This window comes from Bidens hawaiensis, unplaced genomic scaffold, assembly GCF_021521415.1.
Source record: "Bidens hawaiensis isolate Kalapana, Puna unplaced genomic scaffold, B.hawaiensis_p1.1 tig00047350_1, whole genome shotgun sequence".
Taxonomy (NCBI): domain Eukaryota; kingdom Viridiplantae; phylum Streptophyta; class Magnoliopsida; order Asterales; family Asteraceae; genus Bidens; species Bidens hawaiensis.
In genome coordinates, this window is record NW_027498442.1 from 36116 (window position 1) to 49018 (window position 12903).

The following is a 12903-nucleotide window of genomic DNA, read 5'->3' on the forward strand; positions in this document are numbered from 1 at the left end:
CTCCTACACTTTAAGATTTTTATCGCTAAAACTTATTTTTAAGTATAGAATTTTCATTCGTTGACGTCATGTTGTCTGTTATTTAATTTTACAAATTTAACCTAATCTTGTATTTCAGTTATATAAAAAACACATTTAAGTATAATTATTATGCAAACGAATAGTAATTAAAGAACCATAAAGTCATTTGAGTTGTCGTCTAGTGGTAAGAGCCTAAATGGTTTTTGGATAAAGACCCAAGTTCAAAGGTAAGCAAAAAATATAATAAAAAAAAGATGTATGTTTCGTTGTTAAAAATATCAGTATTCAGTAGTCATCACCACGTAAATTTGTGTTATGTGGATCTTGTAGTTGTAGTTGTTTATAGCTAGATTGGCTGCCTAATAACGACAAGTTATTGTCCCATGAGATTTTCAAAACTCGGTTAGAAAAGTTTTTTCTAAACATATTGTATTTGAAAACACAAAGTAAAAGAATAAAAAAAAGTATTGAAGTCTGAAGAACTCCAGTTAATTTTTATATGATTACCGATCTAAGTTTTGACGGTTAAAACTTCAACCCGGCCAACTCAAATCGAACACACACCTGTCGAGTTAAAAAACATTTAGAAAAAAAAAATATATCCTATAGACAAAATCTTAAAACCATAGTTACTTTTCCTTATCTTTAAGTTGATGTCTAGATGCAGACAAGACATCCTACGTAACAAGTATTCAATAATGATACAACTTTTTCTTGAAAATAATCTAAGGAAATAGTATGTTTACTTTCGCAACATGCAAGGGGCAAATATTGATTTATAAATTGTAACAACTAATAATAATATTAGTATTCCTCGTTTCCTAACCAACACCTTCATTTTCAATATGCCCCGGTCTACTAAATCCCGATATGGCTCAGCCAAAACAGTGATCTCCACCGTCGGTTTCATCGCAGCAACCGCAATGGTAGTCCGCAGCATCTCCCGCGATCTCTTACCCCGTGAACTCCGAGACTATGTTTATCTCAACTTCCGTAACTTCCTCAACAAGTTCTCCACACACTTGACCATGGTTATATATGAATTCGAAGGGTTTACCGACAACGAAATCTACACCGCGACACAAATTTACCTAGCCGACCGAATATCCTCGGACATCCATCGTTTGAAGGTCACCAAAAACCCTAGTGAACAACATATTAATGTTGCTATGGAAATAGACGAGGAGTATGTTGATGTTTATGAAGGAGTTAAGTTCACTTGGTCTTTGGTTTCCAAGAGGAGTCCAACGAGAGAATATTTTATTCATGATGAGAATGGTCGATCGACATGATCTGATCTTCGATCATTGGAGCTCACGTTTCATTGGAAACACAAAGATCGCGCGTTGAATGATTATCTTCCGTTTATTGTTAACTACGCAAAATCGAAGAAACAAGTTGTGAAGACATTGAAGTTGTTCACGGTTGAGAAAAAGACGAATTACACGAGGTATCCAACGACGTGGACCTCAGTGAGTCTTGATCATCCTGCGACGTTTGAGACGGTGGCATTGGATGATGGGATTAAAGACACGGTGATGAAGGATTTGGATAGGTTTTTGGAGAGGAGAGAGTATTATCGGAAAGTTGGAAAGGCGTGGAAGAGAGGGTACTTGTTGTATGGTCCTCCTGGGACTGGGAAATCAAGTTTGATTGCGGCCATGGCGAATTATTTGAACTTTGACATTTATGACTTGGAGTTGACTGACATTAAGTCAAACTCGGAGCTCCGGAGGTTGTTGGTGGCAACGGCTAACCGTTCGATACTGGTGGTAGAGGACATTGATTGTTCGAAGGAGTTGCATGATCGGGTGAATGTGGAAGCAGAGAAAGCTGCAGTTCGAAAAAATCCACGAGGTGGTTACGATGAAGAATCCAAGGTTAGCATACAACTAATTTAATCACACAGAACTAGAGAAACACCACTGACATGTCATATGAGCCAATTAACACATCATATTGATAATATTGTGTATACATGTCATATTATGTGCTAGACTAACACATAAGTGACTTATTTGACGATGCTCATCATTAGCAACGTCATACGATTTGTATAACTGTTTTTCGTCGGTCATACGACTCGTATGATGATTTCAGTGTACGCATAGAAACACCTCTTTAGAAATCAAGCAATTTTTATTGCAAATATTATAAAAAAATCAACATGCCTTCTATTTTTATTTTATTGTAAAATCCCATTGATAACGTTTTGCATTTTATAAAAAACAAACATATTTTTCTATTCTTTTTTATAAAAGTCCTTAACAATATTTTTCACATAAAAAGTCAACATTTATTTTTCTTTTATCATAAAAGTCTTTTAAAATGTTAGATTGAAAATATATATCACTTTATTATAATTGAATTGAATTTTGCAAACATTACTTGACAATTTATTTGAAAATTAATATTGTTGGTTGTTGTATAGGGGATCTAAAATCTAAATTTATGAGTCATAACATGCTAAAGTCTCACTCTTTTAACACTATGCTGTGGTTTAACATCCCTTTATGACCACTTCAAAGTTCCACCTCTTTAGCATTTGGGTCTCACCATGTATTAAAATATGTCTTTGTCACCTAGTAAGTAATGGTAACATGCATGTTGATGCCCTTTACTTACCGCCCTCGCGCGGTATGTCGGGCTTTACAGCTATGCCACATTAGTTTATGAAGTCCCTTTTGCAGCCTACAACAATAAGCCTAAAAAGTATTTCTTCATAACTTTTTTAAAAAATTATTAAATTTATACAAATCATTATAAATTTGTTAAGTATTCTCTACAAGGAAAACACAAATTAAGTACATAGGTGTTTTGTCTTTCGTATTTGCTGTTCAAAAGAGGGTTGCGACGCAGCTTGTTGCCCGTTTGCCTGCCACTTTATTGTAATCGTTTTATAGTAAATTATATAAAACTTCGATTGTGATGGATTCAGAAAGAAATTAAACAATCAATCAATCATGTAACTTTTTGCTTGACAATGGTATAATTAACATAAAGGATACAAAAATACAAGTTAACATAAAAAATCAAGAAACTTTTAATTAAGGCATTAAACAAAGTGAAATGATAACGAAGTTTCTGTGTCATTCAATTCATCTCTCTAAGTGTTTGAACTTTAAACTATCTATATTTTATAGGAAAATATGTATAACTATTTTTAGACTTGTGTATTAAACGGGTAATTGATGAAAATTTAAAACGTTCAACAAATAAGTGTTTTGTTATATGTAGTGAGTAATACGATAAATGCATATATATTAATAACATGAGCTTAATGTAGTGTAACAATTAAAAGCATGAATCAAACTACTAACAACAATTATTTTGTTAAGGTAACGTTGTCAGGTTTTCTGAACTTCATAGACGGCCTATGGTCAAGTTGTGGCGACGAGCGAATCATAATATTCACAACAAATAGAAAGGACAAACTTGATCCTGCCCTTATTCGTCCGGGGCGTATGGACGTTCACATCCACATGTCATATTGCACCCCGAGCAGCTTTCGACTGTTAGCCTCCAACTACCTTAGTATAACCGAGCACAATCATTTTGAAGAAATTGAGAATTTTATATGCAACGTGGAGGTCACCCCTGCTGAAGTAGCCGAACAACTTCTCAAAGACGATAACCATGACATTGCTCTCCGCGGCCTCATTGAGTTTTTTGATGTAAAAAAGAAGGAAATTGAAGCCATGCAAAGGTTAAAAGAAGAAGAGGCAGCAAAAGAAAATGAAAAGATGCAACAAGTGGATGAAGTGAATAATGAGAAGAAGCAAGAAGTGGATGAAGTGATTAATAATTAAGAAGTTGGGTTATTTATTATTTGACTATTATATGACTGTTATATAATAATGAAAACCGTGTGTGGTAATGTGTATTATTGATTTGAGAATTTCATGAGACAACTAATATGAGAAAATCTTGATTTGATATTGTGGATATTGTGTTTAGAACTTGTTTCTCACCTCTAGAAGTGACAAGTTTCTTCACATGTGAAACAATTTTAACAAAATGTGTATCGTTTTAAAGCGGCCAAGTGAACATTTATGCGCAAGAGGATGAATTCGCGGCTTGGGTCATCACGTGTCTAGAACCCTCTGCATGACATAATTCCCGAAAGGGTCTTTCATCATTGCCTGCTTTTGACAAAAAAACATGCTTAGAAAATGATCTAAAGAAGTTACCGAAGAGTAATATGGGAAATGAAAAGGAACAAACTTCTCACTTGTAGCGGCTCATTTTCATCACTTAAGCTGAGCATCTCTTTCACGAGAAGTTGGCGTTTGAAGACTAAGATGAAATGTGCAAGCTGTTGATATTTTCTGTTAGCTCTTTAGTTAAAGGTTACTCAGTATCATTTTTGTATAATGTGATAAATTGAACAATAACGATGTATTCTATCTTATTGAACAATATTATATATTACTAAAACTATATCTGACTTCTCATCACATCTAAAATAAGGTTTGATACTTGATACCATTACCATACCAACAACTATTACAAAGTATATATAAAATAGTTGTTCAATAATAGGCAGAGAGCAACAATGAAGCTTAAATAAACAAATAAGGGTACAAGGTAAAATTAACATGATCAAAACAACTGTTGGATAATCTCCATTACGGATGTATATGTCCCAATAATCGAAGACATGATTCCAACCACGATGATCAATGCACAGAGTGATCCCTACCAACAAATTAAGCAAAACACAAGAACTAGTTAACATATAAATTAACATGTCACACAGTGTTTATTAATCATTAATGTTATTTTATACCTGAAACCGGGTTATCTTTCCCTTTAGGATGCTCAAAAAGCAAACACAAGGAAGTATTAACGTCTGAAACAATAATATATAGTCATTAGTCAATCACCACCGTTTGACCCATTAAACCCGTTTGTTTTCTAAAATTTTTAAAAAGTTTAGCCACGATATAAATAGGCCGGTATTTTATATCAAATTTAAACTGGAGGATATTTTATAGCTTAATAATCAGGATTAATTTCATATTATCCTTACAAACTTGAAAATTTTTATATACACCCAAAAAAAAGAAAGCTAAACATATCATATATACCCAACTTTTACTTAATGATCATTCTACCCCTTTCCATTATACCCTACTTTTATTTGGATTTTGATCGTCATCGACGATAAACAAGCGAACAATCGAATGGGTGTTTCTATGAAGCTCAACCCTTCGACGCCTAAAGGAAGTAAACATGAAGCTCAACCCGAGCAAATGCACATTCGGCGTGGAAGAAGGGAAATTTCTCGGCGTAATGGTCACCAAGGATGGTTTCAATGTGAACCCAGAGAAGGTGGAGGCTATCCTCGGCATGCCCTCACCATCCACCATGAAGGAAGTTCAAAAGTTGAATGGTAGATTGGTATCAATTAACAAGTTCCTAGCAAACCATGCAAGCAAATCTACCCCATTCATTAACACATTGAGAAATTGCTTAAAGAAAAACCAATTCAAGTGGACTCCTGAGGCCGAGCAAGCTTTCAGTGAGATAAAAGAATGTCTGATAAATCTGTCTGCGCTCACAGTTCCACTACCTGGTGAAACTTTAACGTTGTACCTGTCAGCAGGAGAGCGCGCCATTGGCGCAGTATTATTGGTGGATCGCAAGGGAATCCAAACACCAATTTATTATGTAAGTCGGGTGCTGACAGATCCTGAGACGCGCTACACCATCATAGAAAAGTTAGTTTTATCACTAACGCATGCGTCGCGCAAGCTTCACAGATATTTCAATGGTCATCCTATTGAAGTCCTGACTGATTACAACATCCAGCAAGTCTTGCGACGTCCCGCGCTCTCAGGAAGGCTGACAAAATGGGCGCTGGAATTAGGGGAGCACACGATCACCTATAAGCCTCGTCCAGCAATCAAGGGACAAGTCTTAGCTGATTTCATCGCAGAAATCCCTGAAGGAAAAGTCGAAGAGGCTCAGCGCGAAGTGGACCCTCCGCAAGCCAATAATGAAGAAAACGTTTGGAGATTATTCACTGATGGAGCTTCAAACAACGAAGGGTCCGGCGCAGGCCTCAAACTGCTGGATCCAGAAAATCATTAGTATACTTATGCAATCAGGTTGGATTTCAAGAGCACCAACAATGAAGCTGAGTATGAAGCCCTGCTGGCTGGTTTGCGCATCGCGCACAAGTTCGGAGTTAAAAAGCTAGAGGCTCATGTAGATTCATACCTGGTAGCAGCACAAGTCAATGGCCTTTATGATGCCAAGGAGAACACCATGCCCCTGTATCTAGAGCAGGCGAAGAAACTCACCGAACAATTTGACTTTTTCATAATCATACACATTCCGCGCAGTGAAAATAAGTCTGCCGACGCGCTAAGCAAGATGGCATCAACCAGCTTCGATCATTTTGGCAAAGATGTCAGGGTGGAAGTAATGAGCAACCCGTCAGTGGGAGCGAAGTCTGTTCTTGTAATTCATACAACACCTTAATCATGGATAACTCCAATAATGGAATTCTTGAAGGAGGGAAAGGTACCAGACGATCGCGCACAGGCGAGGAAGATAAGACACAAGTCGCAGAACTACGAAATGCTCGATGGCACGTTATATCGACGCTCTTATCTTGGACCACTCATGAAATGCCTAGACGCTGAGGAAGCAAGATATGTGATCAGAGAGATACACGAAGGAATCTGTGGAATACATGCTGGCCCGCGCATGGTGACCGCCAAGGCAATGAACGCAGGTTACTATTGGCCAGGCATGTACTTGGACGCGTTAAAAGAGATCCAAAAATGCAAAGCGTGTCAGAGCTATGCGCCAAATACCATGCGGCCAAAGAACAACTTGATTCTGGTGACCTCTGCATGGCCTTTCTACAAGTGGGCAATCGATATTGTGGGTCCCTTACCACAAGCGCCAGGGCGAGTAAAGTTTTTGGTAGTGGCAGTAGACTATTTCACAAAATGGGTTGAAGCCAAGCCACTGGCAAAAATCACAGCCGAGGCAATGAAGCAATTTATTTGGAGCCACATCGTATGCCGTTTTGGCCTGCCCATGAAAATCGTGAGCGACAATGGCAAACAATTCACTGACAGGAAGATATCCAGTTGGTTCAAGGAATTGCACATCAATCAGGTCTTCACTTCAGTATACCACCCTCAAGGGAATGGCCAAGTGGAACGCGCGAACCAAAGCTTGCTGAATGGGCTGAAGAAAAGGTTGGAGGGAGAGTCCCATGCATGGGTCGAGGAGTTACCTAATGTCCTGTGGGCGCACAGGACATTAAGCAAAACCAGCAATGGCGAGTCCCCGTTCAGCCTAACCTATGGAACGGAGGCTATGATTCCAGCAGAGATTGGATGCCCATCCTATAGAGTGCTCATGATGAGTAAGACGGATAACGAGCAAGAAAGGAGGTTGGATCTCAATTTACTTGAGGGACGCAGAGAGGCGGCTATCATCAGTGAAGCCAAATACAAGAAAAAGCTAGAAAAATACTACAATCAGCGCGTGAAAGAATGCCACTTCAAGAAGAATGATTTTGTCCTTCGGAACAATGAAGCTAGTCGCGCAATACCCCCGGGAAAGATGTCTCCCAACTGGGAGGGACCTTATCAAGTCTCGGAAGAATTGGGAAAAGGCGCATACGCTTTAAAAGATTTAAATGGAAAAAAGATCCCGCGCACATGGAACGCAGCACAACTTAGAAAATGTTTCATGTAAAAGTTGTCAAGTTTGTAATCAAGGCTTTTTAAGCCATTATGAATAATGATACGCTCTATTTTTTCTTAATATGCGTTCTATTACCTTTTGCATACATGTTTCACACTTCCCTTTATTAATTTTGAGCAATACGACAACATTGTATTGACAACAAACTAAAAATAAAACGAAGTAAAACATACATGCGCGAGCTTCAAGCTCAGACGCGTTAACGAGTCTTAACTCTAAAACGTCAGGGCCTTAGCCCAATAATATGAGCCTTAGCTCAAATTACTCATAACATCCATCCTACGTATTGCGCAGCTGGACCATAAAAATACCTAAGCACAACTAAGGCAAAGCACATGCCAAAGTATAGTTGTTAAGGTCTCAGGTCGGGGCCGCGCATGGGATTATAATGGATATAGGCAGAGTAACACATACTGACACGTAAAGGCTAAAAAACTCATTCATAATTCCCTATAATAAATGCACGATAACGTCACGCAAAAGAGGAATAATGAAATGCCAAGGCACGTGTCAGCATATTCAGAATATCGCAAAATAACTTGAAATATGACAACTGTTAAGGATTAAGTAAAAATGATTTCCTTACAACCTTGTTCAAGTTTCAATGTGTAAGCATACCTTATATTCAACAAGCACACACATGCAATATAAAGAGATGAATTGGGAATGCGCAAGATGCGAATAAGGGAAAAACAAAATTTCATTCCGAAACATAGAAGTTTACAAATTTACAAATGATGAGGTAAAAACTACAAACACAAAAAAAAAAACAACAAGAAAGGCTTTTCAAGTCTCTATGTTAATATCAGCCTCTTCATCTTCCTCATCATTATTTCCTCCCACAGCATCTGGCGCAGCCCGCTCCTCGTCATCTCCAAACTTACCATAATCAAGCTGTTCGTCTTGAATATAGTAGTCTTCTGTCATGATAGCGTCAGGAGTAGGTCCTTTGGCCACGCCAGAGCCGCTGGCAGAGGTAGCGTTGCCCGCGCCATCATCATTGCCACCAGTCCCTACACATTCATCAAGTAATTTCTTTAAAGCGCCAAAATCGGGCTGGTCAGCAAGCGCGGCTATCTGCAAGTCACAAGGAACAGTATAAGTACAAAAGATTATGAAAATAAGTCAAGTAAACTCATTAAGGTTAAAATTGTGGTGTCTGGGTTATCAGACATACAATTGCGAATCGAACAATATGGTTACTTTAAGCACGGAATTCAGGGATAAAGACGAAAGCTCGGAATCGGAATGTAAATGATAGGCAAAAGCTCTGAAAATGACAGTGGAGATGAAGAAAAAACCGTTCAAAAGGTTTGGTTTTATAGGCCTAGGAGAGAGAGAGAGAAACAAGTAATAATCAGATCTACGCTCACGCGCCCCCACTCGCAGGCGTAGGTCAACATAAGCGCGACACGTGTTCCTGACACTATATGAGGATACGTGAAAAGCCACTGTAGCACCTCGAGCACACGAAAGGTCTGACACATAACGTCTCCATCTCTAATGCATGTCAACACCAACCAACCACGTGCATTGACGATTTGTTTTAATCAAAGGGATGGAATTTCGCGCAACGCGCGTACAAGAAAAGAAAAAGAAAAAACAAGCCCTATTAAAAAAACAAACTATTAAGTCTAATATCTGTCTTACCTCGCTCGCGCGAGACAAGGCACACATTAGACTGGGGGGGCTTGAAGGGGTATGCACCCGCCTTAACATCGAGCGGGGCGGGTCAACCCACAAGATATAAACAAGAGGCTTGAAATCAGGATGTCATGAAGACACAAAGCCAAAACCTATGCGCAAGCGCATGAAACATCTGCGCGTGACGCATATCACATATGCACACAACACACACATTTAGTGTGAGAATAAAGAGAAGACCTTGCGCATCCCCGGGATAGGCGCATAAAGGCCGCGCGTAAGCGACACACAACAAATGAGACAATAGTCTAATCCAAATCAGGATAAGGACAACCATGATTGTACTCATCAGACAACCTTCCAGAAGGTATCTTTTAAGGAATAAAGAATGTGCTGATGTTGACAGCTGCCAATGAAAGGTGGACAACTCAGCAAAGCCCATGTGCTACCACGTGATGGCACATGGGTCAGGTGAAATACCTTGGTCAGAGAATAATCAATGAAAAAGCACCAGGTGTCCTAAGTACACGTGGCGCGAAGCAATAGGAGGAGGCCAAAAAGGCCCTAATTGGGTCTGAGCCCAATCATTGGAAACCCTAATACTATAAATACCACACCACCTCCACAGTTGGAGCCAGGCAAGAAAATATATTCTAAGTCCTTTACTCATTTTCACATCCTGATTATTCTCTCCTACAATATCTGATTCTCACACCGGAGGGTTACCCCAAAGAGGACCCCTCTGTCCCTTTCTGAGGGGTAAGCTCACGGTGCTGTTCGTTTTGTAGGTGGAAGAACTCGTATCTCGGGAAACCATCGGTGATATAGCACACTCGTACCCGAGGAACGTTGATCGTATACAAGTAAGTCGATCCACGCTTCTTCATTAATGAAATGAACTTACAGAAATGATTAATCGGCCCCGTGTGCCAAAGGCAGCCTGGCCAATATCTGGATAAGTCTCAAGGCCCAGTTGACTATCCAAACAGTTTCGAAGGAGGATACCCGTGTAGAAAGAGAGAGCACCAAAGACAAACAATAATATTAATCCAATCCATCCTCCTTCTTTGACTGCATATGGAGTTGAAAGAATTCCTACTCCACAAAGAACATTTATGCCTGCACAAAATTATTATATTAAAGATTATAAACATTATGCGCAATGCCACGTGAGTAAATATGTATGAGGAGTAAAGATAGTCAAGTTTCAGAAATCATATTCTTTACTAAAATGAAAGATGCATCTGTAACTATAAACTCTTTTTAACCAAAACGGCTCACTAAAAACTCAAACCAAGCCAAGCTTAAACGAGCTCTAGCTTGAATATAATATTGTTCAATAAACGAGCCCGAGCTTGAATATAATATTGTTTAATAAACGAGCCCAAGTTTCGCCTACCGAGCCTAAAGAAGCGTATTATTTATACGATTTTTATATAATATATCAAATATATATTTATAATAGCTATTATTTTATAAAAAAATATAATAAAATAACAAAAGTAATTTGTACTGTGTTATATATAAAAAATTAAAATCAAAATATAGGTAAAAGATTACCGTAAACGTACATAATCTATTTAATAAATAATAAGTGAGCCTAGCTCAAGCTTGAAAAACTACTCACGGTCTGAGTTTGAGCTTCAAAATTCGATCTCGAAATGAGAGGAGCTTGGGCTCGAGTTCTCGTAAGATAAACGAGCCGAGCTCGAGCTCGAGCCTAAACAAGACCGGGCTCAGCTCCACTGGTTCACATCCCTAAATTCAAATAATGACTACATTGACCATTTGACCTATATGTTGTGAGAATTTAAATGTGTAGGCCAACAAGTATGGTAGGAGAGAGAGAGAGTAGACCAAATTATGGCCAAGCTTGCCTTGGTTAAATGCTCTACTGGGGACCAAAAATTAAAGGGACCATCAAACCAATTTTAGTCAAATGGTAAAGGAAACAAATTGTAGCAATCAGAAATTGGGCTCTTAAAACACAACTAGCATACTTTTAAGCATGCACATACTCCAAGCTCCAATCTTGAAGCATGCAACACCAGAAAAAGTAACAGCACATGAAAATTAAAGTTGACTCCACAAATATCTTTAGAGCTACAAGAACTCATACTTTATATGCAAAGTTGTGTAAACACTGGTACTCTTACAATAATTGGTTTTAATTTTTTAATATAACCAAAACAGCAAACAATAACATATGTTCATATTGCATACCATTAATCACGGATTGACCAAACGAGCTCTGCCTCGAAAGAGGAAGCTCATGTACAGCCTTAGAAGATTTCTGATAATGTGACAACCTCTTGGCGGATGATCCGCGTGGAGGAAGGGAATGAGAACTAAGTCTTTCTTGTGACTGCTGTGGCAAAAAAGGTTTGCTCAAACTTGGTAGTATCTCGGGCGTATGTCTTTTCGTTATCGATGATAGAAGGAACGAACTGCCTAATCGAGATAGCGTAGGAGTCCCCAAAAAGTTCAAAGTTGGTGACGGTACACTACTGTACATATCAATCGATTGCCTGAAACATCAAACATGAAAAAATCTTTAACTACTTTCATTCTTATAAAAACTGTACAATTAGCCCTTTAACTACATATTATTAGCATCTTGTTTAGAGGTGCAAACGAGCCGAGCTGCTAGTCACAAGCTACTCAAGACTAGATTGATAAAAAACTTAAACCGAGCCGAGCATTTTTGAAGCTCGGGCCTCAAATAAAACTCATTTAGTTATCAAGCCAGAGCTCGAGCCTTGTGTATTATCAAGTTTTACTTCTCTTGGAATGTAATAATTTCACACTACATGTCAGCTCAGGCACGTTTAAGGTTTTTCTCAAAATATATAAATATAATTAAAACATATATAATATAATTAATGAATAATAAAGTTATCAAGCCACAGCCTGACAAAAACAACTAACCAGCCGAGCTCGACCTCTCGTAAGTCAAAACGAGCCGAGCCGAGCTCGTTGACACCTCTAATCTAGAAATTAAGAATGGATGATAAACCCTATACCTGTAACTTTGAGGCCATGAAGGGTTTAATGAATTAGGTTTACTCTGTTGCCGAGTATTATTATCATCTGAGTAATTAGAAAACTCTGAATCATTACCATCATCTTCTCCTACAATCGAATCATTATTATCTTCATCTTCATCACTCTCAATATAAAACGCTTGTTCTGACTCCGAATTCCTCATACTATCTCAAAACCTTCACAACTACACCAACACGAGTTTTAAATTTTAAATCAATTTGTGTGTAATTACGTAAATCAAGCCGTACACAAATTACACAATCAAACACGAGTACATAAGGAAACATGCATTGATAGCAGAAGCAAAATACGTTGAAACTGATACGCAGATATATCAGGATGATATTATATATATTCAAATATTGACTCCGATATATAAGGATCAACCTAATCTAATCCAATTATTATGTAACCGAAATTCTTAATTACTATATTCACATCAATTAGCATATTTTAGCT

The 12903-nt window shown here is 38.2% G+C and overlaps 2 pseudogenes across 2 annotated transcripts; one reads left to right on the plus strand and one right to left on the minus strand.

Annotated features, from left to right (window-relative positions):
* The first annotated feature begins 744 nt into the window (after window positions 1-744).
* LOC143596893 (AAA-ATPase At3g50940-like) lies at window positions 745-3976 on the plus strand (annotated as a pseudogene). Its single transcript, XR_013146805.1, has 2 exons — window positions 745-1901; window positions 3360-3976. The product of XR_013146805.1 is annotated as an AAA-ATPase At3g50940-like (transcript).
* A 6309-nt stretch (window positions 3977-10285) lies between these two features.
* Window positions 10286-12607, minus strand: LOC143596890 (amino acid transporter AVT1C pseudogene; annotated as a pseudogene). The gene is made up of 3 exons (XR_013146804.1): window positions 12423-12607; window positions 11623-11927; window positions 10286-10518 (listed from the first exon to the last, which is right to left on the minus strand). The product of XR_013146804.1 is annotated as an amino acid transporter AVT1C pseudogene (transcript).
* Between the last annotated feature and the right edge of the window lie 296 nt (window positions 12608-12903).